Below are 10,056 nucleotides of genomic sequence, written 5' to 3'. Positions count from 1 at the left end.
TTGTCTACACAATCATAGTACAGTGTGATAACAGCGGATAGTATACTATGTTCCTTCAATATTCAATTAATTTTGTCGACTAAATTCAGCCATACATTTTTAGATTAAACATTTTTTCATTGTCAAATTAGTAATGTCAAAGTTGCTTGGGGACCTATTGATTGCCATATACTCATTGAGCAAAAAGAGGCATGGAATATTGATGTAAATCATTGCAAAATAAGATTTCACTAGATGTATTTCCGTTTTTTCGGCTATAGGGGAAATGATAAATCCAGAAAATTCAACTTTCCGCCGAAATGTCTTCCTGCATCTGCTACAATAATTCCTTTTCTTGTTGTTTTCTTTCACGTGCTTATATTTGATATAATTTTTTTTGATTTTCTGTTTTTCCCACGGAACCCTTATTATAAGTAAGCTCAGGATAAAAGAAATATCGTGAAGTAAAAATGACGCAATGTGGTAAAAGTTAGTTTGGTTCATTTAAGATATTTAATCCTCAGCTTTCCATCTGATTTAAGACAGAAATATGTGTTTTCATACATGACACTGCAGTATTAGAGCATTTTCACATAGTGCAGGAGTACTTGTATAAAAACTCATTTTTAGAATCTAAAAAAGAATGAATCAACCCGAACTTACTTCCAAAGTGCTATAGACACATTAAATGTACTTTAAAAACAACCAGATGCAGTGTTTTAGAGTAAACTATCAGATTGGTAATTAAAATCAAGCCAGGACCAGGGTTGTAAAACTGCAGGTTTTGCAAATATGCCATTTATAGTAAGATTTTACCCCTACAGCCACAAAATAGTGAAAAAATATTTTAAAATGCATGGTTTGATGCTTATGTGGTATATATGAACTCATCTGGATGTTTCTTTTTCATATCAAGTCAGGTTTTTTTCTGCTTTTGGCTTTTTAGTGTATGACCGGCTCCAAAACAAGTGTTTTTTTGTCAACTCAGTAGGGGTTTAAGTGGCACATTTATTCAAAATATATGTAAAAGAATGGGAAATCATGGTTGTTTTTACATTTTTAAGACATTTCCCTCCCATAATCCAGAATTTCATACCATGCAGTGCAAGGGAGTATTCCAAGAGGTTGAGACAATTAACTAACACTGTAATTTTGCCAAATGACCTTTGCCGCAGGTTAAAAACAAATTCTAAATGTTAACATTTTTTCCTTTACCCTGTCTACTGCTTATGAATAGTATTTATTTGCTATTATTATGACACTGTGTGTGCAAAAAACTCAAAATGAGACAATAATTAGCTCATTTGCCCAATTTTACCCTGATGCCATAAGCAATTATGAGTTTTACATTGAAAATCCCATAGAAACCCATTTTTGGACTAAAATGCAAAAAAATGAGAAAAGAAATAGGTTTTTTTTTGCCACATTTCATGTTTATTCCAAGAATTCTGAGAAATAAACCCCCAAAACATATAAAAATAGCATGTTTTACAAAAATGTGACCTCTTTTATAAGTTGCGGTCAAGTTCTGGAATTCAAAATAAAGAAGTTTTTTGACAATTTTGATATATATGCCATCATTCTGACAAGTTTTGGTTAAATCCAACAACTTTTGATCCGGCAAATTGGATTCAAACACACCCACTGTGAGCCTTGCTTAACCACCTTCTTATACTAGAAAAAAGCAAAAATCTGAAAATGACCACTTATTTAAAAACTTCTCTAACTTTTTTGTAAACAAAGATTTTCTCAAAAACTAAAGTGGTAATTATTCTTAGATAATAATAAAATATCAGTAATAAAAGCTGCTTTAAGAAAAACACTTATTAGAAAATAAGTATGAATTATCTAATTCTTAATATGGTAAAAATATGGAAAAAAAACACATTTACAACAAATATAAGCAATTTTTATTAAAGTATTTCTTTGATATAAAAAAGTATAAAATTGTATTAATAAAATAATTTGACAATTTATTTTGACAAAATGAAAAGAAATTGACTTTTTCTTTATGTTTTTAATAAAAAAAGATAGTTTTATCACATTTTGTTACATTTAGACAGAAAAATGATGAAAAAAGTAAAAAAACATGTCAAAATTATTTATTTTTTTGAAATAAAATTCAGGAAGGCAAATCAAGAACATGTTTTTAATAAAACCACTAAGAAAATTTCTAAATCAAATATATTTTTTTCCATTTCACAGATTTTGCACACCATATTTGATTTCTATTCATGTTTCTTTGATCCCCCCTGCACTCAGAGGGGTTATCCCAGAATCCTATTAGAGTTAATTTATCTGATAAAAGAAATAAAAGACTTCAACCTGAGCCTTTCTAAGACTAAACAAACATAAACAGCATAAAAAAAATACGATCTAAATTAGCAAAAGAACTGAAAAGTATATAATGTGGCCATTTGAAAGAAAAAATCACATCAAAATTTGGTGCCAAGACTGACTGCAAAAATATTCCAAGATGTTTGCTCCTGACAATCCTCCACACAACAAAGGTAAAACTGGTCTAAAGAGGAGGTCTACACCTAAGAATGCTGGATGGTACAAGAAAAGTCATACTCCATGGTTGAAAGGTCTTGTGTTTGAGAATGCAGTTTCACCAGATGAAGATAATTCAGAAACTTACATCTGAATGAATTTGCAAGATCACCAACAAGACGATAAGCATGTTGAAGCTGATACAGAAGAACCGCATACCATTGGCAGTGACAGCTGTTCCCAGTTTGGAAATGATGATCCTGCTGTTGATAATTCTCAGAAGATGATATTGCAACCACTTTACCTGAAAAGAGACGAGACACAGACAACAATAAGTTCAAATTCTCGTATCATTGATGAAGAACAGATGTTTGCTCTGTTTAACTCAGCATACGAGCAACACAGATTAACTCTACGTACCTGCAAGAAGCCTCAGATGGAATCCCATACCATTAAGAAATGGGGTTGTGGTGCTATGTACTAACTTAAATGCAAGAAATGTTGGTTTGTGTCCAATAAAGTAGTGAAGCTCTACAAAGAAATTGAAAACAACAAGCCGGGACCGAATCCTTCAAATTCAAATGTTGGATTGGCATCAGTGGGCTTAGACAGTCCAATAGGAAACAGGAAGACACAAGAGATTTTGGCCTGTTTCAATGTTCCACCACCTAGCAGAAGTAGCATGCAGAGAAACTCAGACAGAGTAGCAAAGGAGATGATAGACCTGAATATAGAAGACATGAAGGAGAAAACAGAACTAGTAAAAGCTGATAACAGAAGCAAGGGAAAGCCTGAAAATCTTGTAGATTTGACACTAGATGGTCGATATCCTGGTTCAAGCCGCTCAAGCCGAAAAAAACCAGGGCTTAACGCTTCTCAGTCACAGATGTTGGGGATAGAGCAAAACACAGACAGAAAATATATAATTGTTGCAGTGTCCCAAAACCTATTATGTTGGAAGGGAGCATGGTTATGAGGACTTGGTTTTGAAGTAGTGTGTCCCGGAGACCATGAAGGATGTACTGCATCTCACAAAAGATTGGCACTTGTGTCAGAATATGAGATGGAAAAGGATGTAGGAAGCCAACTAGCACAACAGGGTATTTTAATTCGGTATGCTACTACTGATGGAGATGCCAGGTCGGCGCAAGGAGTTGAAGATGCTATCCAAGCCTTGGTACCTTTGTGGGAAGTGCAGAGACTTGCTGATCCGGTGCACCTGAGCCAACATCAGTTTCGTAAAGGATTACGTGCCGAGTTTAGTGAGACCATGGTTCACCATAAAACAAATATGGAAAATAAAGAATTGAAACAGAAATTTAGCCTTGATTTGAGATGTCGATGTTCGATGATTTTAAACCAACTTATGAATGATCATGAAAGAAAAATTGGTAAAATTTTACCTGCAATTGTAACTGCTACACTAAAGTGCTATGATGGGGACTGCCCATCCTGCTTCAGGGATTTCGTGGTGTGTGGTGGAACAGAAACAAGTAACTGGTGGTTGCGATCCTACTACCTCAGCTGCTATAACATCACTGTGCTACAAATGGACAAAACAGACAAAAAATTACTGAATTGGTAAAGATGATACTAAGTGAAGAAGCAATCAACAGTATGAAAATGTATCACACGATGAACAAGAATGAAGGTTGCCACCGTGCACTGAGTGTAAGCCTACCTAAAAATGTAACCCACAGCAAAAATATGGAGGGGAGGTTACATTCTGCATTTCATCGCAACAACAACATAAAAAAAAGACAAGAATTTGGAAATACAGATTTCAAATGACTGTAACACTTTCGTCGAAAAGATGGACAGACTTTGTTTACCACCAGCAATATGAAAAACGTACTGAGGTAAAAAAATGACGACTTCAACAGATAGCTCAAAACATGGAAGATCACAAGGCCTACAAAGAGCACAACAAAAAGAGCCAACTAGATGCTGTACCAGGATTGCTGCAGCATGGCAATTACTGCAAAAAGAAAATGCCCCAGTGATGAAAGAAGAAAATCAAACATAAAGGTCCTTTTAAGGACCACCTAAATCTTTCAAAAAGATTCTTAGTTGATGCAAAAAATAAAAAAATAAAATAAATAAAGACTGCCTTCCCCTAGCCTGGCCTCCCCCTCCCTTAATTTTGTCAAAAATACCTAAATCATTGTCTGTCATCCTGAGGGCTACTAAACATGGTGGTAATGGGGCAATGTGACCAACATATTCCCCTTTTAACACGCATGTCTGCCTACTGTTGTTAAAGCCGTGAGGCTCTAACACCAAATGGGTAACATTAATACAGCTAGTGTTGTGGCACAAGTGAGAAACATCCACTGCAGGTAAATAAGCAGATTGATGCTCTATCATGTATGCTAGCCTGTGCACATAAACTGATTTCCACTCAATGCCAATGGCACCAGGAAATCTACAATTTATAATCCCATATTTGCCATTGGGTGTTGAAGTTCCTGTCCATATAATACATTCCCTGTTCTCTCCAAGGGCTGATTTATCTTGTAGCTTTGTTCTGTACTTTTGGTAAAATGCCTCCAATTTGCTAAAATGAACTTTTTCAGCATGAGTGTGTAGGAATTTACCCCTAAACTTCAATTTGAAACCCCCTTTGACAAAAAAAAATTGAAATCTAATCCGATTTCCCCCAAAATAGCCAGAATTTCACAGAATTTCAGAAAAATAAACTTCTTCTTACATATTACAGTACCCAAAGGCATTATCTATACAAAAAGATAAAAAAATACAAAAATAATCAGTACTGGAGCAATAACAGCTGATTTTATATGTAAACATACTCCTCTATTATGGTACGAGGACATAATTAATTTTCACACCGAGTTAATTATAGCATTTTTCAAATTAAAACAAAAAACTACCGCTTCAAATCAATGCAATTTTGGGAGCTGAATAAACCATCTTACCTGAAACTTCCATAAAAAAATTACCAATTTTCACCATCATTTTTCAATTTTAACTACCTGAACACAGAGACCACCCTCAAATTTGACACAAAATGGCTTCCAAAGGCCATAAAGTTGACCTTTTCTAACCTCACCAAATCACACCCTATATGTATTTTTTATTAATTCAAGACATCTATTAAATTATTTCCATTATTCTTCTTTCAGTTGAACCAAAAAAGAATAATAAATTCTAAAGGTAAGGTTGTCTAAATAATTAAAAAAAAATACCGTATTAAAATAGGAACTATATTCGTATACAAGGAATAGCTAAGCCTAAGGGCAGATAATTGTGATCTCGTACCTTAAGCTGAGTTTTGGTTTGTGAAACTGAAACTACCATCTTGAGTAACATATCATGTTTACGTTTTGTTCTGCTGATTTTTACCGAAATTACTTGCCTTGGACTGAGCAAATTTTCAAAAATAAAAGTTTTTGGGACTTTTTTCTAAACGCTTACAGATATCGAGCAGATATTTGGTATGTAACTCTACCATGATGAGTATCTATAGGTTTTGTTCTGCCCCGCTGACTTTAACCAAAATTACAGGCCTTCGAATTAACAATTTCTTTTAAATCAACAGTTTTCAGGACTTTTTGTCTCAACATATTGAGCTGATGTTTGGTATGTGAGTTCACAGTGTATCATGATCAGTTACAGATCAAGTTCATGTTATGTTGAGATTTTCTATAAGGCCCCTGAACTTTTTTTTTAAAATACTTTTAATTTGAGTCATATTTTTGGATGTGTGGGGTATATTAGCGCACTCACTAAGGTTCTTTGTATTAAAAAGTGTCTGTTATAGACAGGCATTCAGGTTCAGTTAAGACAGGTTTAAGTGTTCTGTTTAAGATATAAAAATAAAAATTTCACTGTAACTTATTAGTGTTCTTTGTTAAATACTAAGGTCATTAGTTCACTGATAACAGATTAGTGTTTAGTATTAGATATTAAGGTCATTCGTTCACTTGTTACTGATTTTATGCATGGAAGTACAGCGTTCTTATTCTTGTTCTTCTTTTTCAGGACATTTGTATCTCTAGTGGCATTGAAGAATTTGTCAGATGGAATCAAAGTCTGCTTTCATCTCAATTGTTCCATGTTCATCTTGACTGTGTATATATCATCTTCCAGTACTATGTGCATAGGGCTGTTTGAGATTATGGCATTTCATCATCATCCGTAGATTCAGCAACTGGGGACCTACCATAGAATTTCTACTCTTCAATCTTCCAGAATGGATTCCAACTCTCCCTTTCTAAAGACAAATGTAAGATCAGCTTGACCTCTTGAGTATTCTAAAATATATTTAGGCCTTCCTTTTTTAAGAACGACCTAACCGCCTTTTTTAAGACCAGCCTAACCCTCCTTTTTTAAAACCAGCCTGACCTTTTTTTTTTTTTTTTTGGGAGGGAGGTGGGTTGAAGTATAACCAGTGAGGATCATCTTGTTACATTTCTGATGTATTTTTTCAGTGTAATAAACTCCAGTGATTAAGGCTTTCCAAATCGGTAGGCCATTTCATATGACAATTTACATTACAATTCACATATTACATAAACAAACAGTGCAACTAACTAACAATCTGTGCCATTAACTCAATTAGCTACTAAATGAACAGTCAATTTCAGTAATTTTTTCTTGAGCACACCTGAAACTCTCACATGTTTCAAAAACCTGAGTCAGTTTTTACTAGTTTCAGGTTTTGGGCAAGCTGTATAAGGCACAAAATGAACTGACGAAGGAATGTCGCAATATTTATTTATCTATGAGCATTATTTTATTAAAACTACATAGTGAGAAATCTATCTAAACCTATATATTTCAAATTTAAAACTGGCTCGGTTCAGACTTGTATAGGTGGTTGGTTTTCTAAGGTTCCAAAATGTACATTTACACTGATATAAAGATCTTTAAAAAAAAGTGTTTGGTATAGACAGGTTTCACTGTATATGAAACCATCTTAATTTTGTGTCAAACTTTTTTTTAATGTGAAGTGAAAACTTGCTTGAATTACCTCCCTTAGACCATTTTTTAGCTTCTCTCAAATTCACTCTTAATATTTATAGTCATAATATTTGAAAACTTCTTTCTCAACCCAAAGAAAACTGAAGACCAACACTATATCCATCTTAGGCACTGAATCTTTTTAATACTGAAGGTATAGGGGGTGGGGTCGGATAATTTGGAGAAAAGTAATTTTCAAAATTTAAGCCATTTTTAGCTCACCTGGCCAAAGGCCATGTGAGCTATTGCCATCACTTGGCATCTGTTGTCGTCGTTAACAATTATACACAACTCTTCTCCTCTGAAACTACTTGACCAATTGAAACCAAACTTGGTATGAATGTTCCTTGGGGTATCCTGCATAGAACTAATGTGGGGATTTTTTATTCGTCCAAAAACATTGCCGCTGTTACTAAAACAAGAACATAGGGGTCAGTTTTTCACATATATCTCCTAAACCGTTAGGTTTAACTAAATTCTGACAGTAAAAGTGTTCAGCATGATGAGATCTATCTCAGGTCAAATTTTGGTTTTAATCCCTTAGGTCTCACTAACCACTTCCGGGTCAAATGGCCACCCCACTATGTAGTACCAAAAACACACTGAACCTAGACATGTGCATTGTAAGTGCATTATTTGTGTGTATTATGATTAAAAGTAGTCAAAATAAAGCTGAAAATGTGTACTTTAAAATCATATATGCAATTAACTACAAAAGTGTATGACTTAAGGTCTCACTAACCACTTCTAACGTTTCCATTACTTTACATGTTAAAAAAGTAATTTTCAAAGTCTGACTGTGAATTCCCAGGACAAATGACATCTTAAAGCTGCATACCGTTGCGAAGCTTGGAAAATAAGGCTTCCAAAATCATTATGCTAATGGTACTATCATAGTAGAAATTCTTCACAAAATTTACTTGAATAAATAATACTGAAAATCCACATTTTTACCTGTTCTGCTAACTGACAGCATGGAGGCAAATTACTCAAACATGTAAACAATATTCATACACTTTTGTAGTTAATTACATATATGATTTTAAAGTACACATTCTCAGCTTTATTTTGACTACTTTTAATCATAATACACACAAATATTGCACTTACAATGCATATGTCTAGGTTCAGTGTGTTTTTGGTACTACATAGGGGGGGTGGCCATTTGACCCGGAAGTGGTTAGTGAGACCTTAAAAACATTTTTTGAGTTTTTATGTTTTTCTTTTTTTACATTTTATGAAAGCTTGTGGTATTGTAAGTCTAATAAGACCAAAACTATCAAAATCAGACATAGGACTACAAAGAAATGGTCATTTTTATATCATGCCCCTCAGTGATATTTTCCCTAAATTACTAAAAAATTACAATTTTAACTAACTTGTCACACCAAATTGATACCTATGATAATTCAAGAAGTTGTAATAGTAAATATCATTTATCATTATGAAAAAAGAACAGATTTCAACAATTTATATCATACCTATTTCATTACTGTGTGATTCTTAGTCTGTGCTGTGTGACTATTTGAGTACTTTGAATATCCCAAGCAGTGACGTTGTGTATTTCATGGATGACGTCAAGTTTTGAGTCACTGTTACTGATAAAAATCTTGTTGCTATGTTGTTTTTTAAAATACCTTGCACAATGCACCTCTTAAAATATAGCCAGATTACCAATATCACTATACTGATTTTATGGGAAAATGGAAATAATGACCAGGAAAGGCAATTTTCCTCAAATTATGCATTTCTCTGAAATATGCCATAATTTAATTTATGGTCTCACTAACCACTTCTAACATTTCCATTACTTTACATGTTAAAAAAGTAATTTTCAAAGTCTCACTGTGAATTCCCAGGACAAATGACATCTTAAAGCTGCATACCGTTGCGAAGCTTGGGAAATAAGGCTTCCAAAATCATTATGCTAATGGTACGATCATAGTAGAAATTCTTCACAAAATTTACTTGAATAAATAATACTGAAAATCCACATTTTTACCTGTTCTGCTAACTGACAGCATGGAGGCAAATTACTCACACATGTAAACAATATTCATACACTTTTGTAGTTAATTACATATGATTTTAAAGTACACATTCTCAGCTTTATTTTGACTACTTTTAATCATAATACACACAAATATTGCACTTACAATGCATATGTCTAGGTTCAGTGTGTTTTTGGTACTACATAGGGGGGGGGGGGGGGGTGGCCATTTGACCCGGAAGTGGTTAGTGAGACCTAAGCCATGTTGGAGTTGTTGCCCTTTTTCAATGATTATTGCCATTTTCAATGTTATTTCTTTCAAAAATCTTCTCCTCTGACACTACTTGACTAATTGAAACCAAACTTGGTGTGAATGTTCCTTGGGGTATCCTGCATAGAACTAATGTGGGAATTTTTTGGTGAAAAACATTGCCGCTGTTACTAAAAATAGAACATAGGGGTCAGACAGTACTTTTTTCACATAGATCTCCAAAACCGTTAGGTTTAGCAAAATTCTTACGATAGCTGAAATGATCCATATTATTAGGACTACAAAAGTCTTCAGGGATAAAAGTTGTCAGATGAGTTATTGCCCTTGAAAGGGGAAAAAT

The 10,056-nt window shown here is 33.9% G+C and overlaps 1 long non-coding RNA gene across 1 annotated transcript; it reads right to left on the bottom strand.

Annotated features, from left to right (window-relative positions):
• Nucleotides 1-2,106: 2,106 nt before the first annotated feature.
• On the bottom strand, nucleotides 2,107-5,514 carry LOC148599204 (uncharacterized). The gene is made up of 3 exons (XR_015918233.1): nucleotides 5,409-5,514; nucleotides 3,876-4,015; nucleotides 2,107-2,776 (listed from the first exon to the last, which is right to left on the bottom strand). It is a non-coding gene; the product is annotated as an uncharacterized LOC148599204 (long non-coding RNA).
• Nucleotides 5,515-10,056: the final 4,542 nt, after the last annotated feature.

The sequence above is a fragment of the Perna viridis genome, chromosome 13 (genome assembly GCF_037379345.1).
Source record: "Perna viridis isolate PV_CMFRI_1.1 ecotype Kerala chromosome 13, ASM3737934v1, whole genome shotgun sequence".
NCBI lineage: Eukaryota > Metazoa > Mollusca > Bivalvia > Mytilida > Mytilidae > Perna > Perna viridis.
This window is presented reverse-complemented; position numbering and strand designations above follow the sequence as displayed.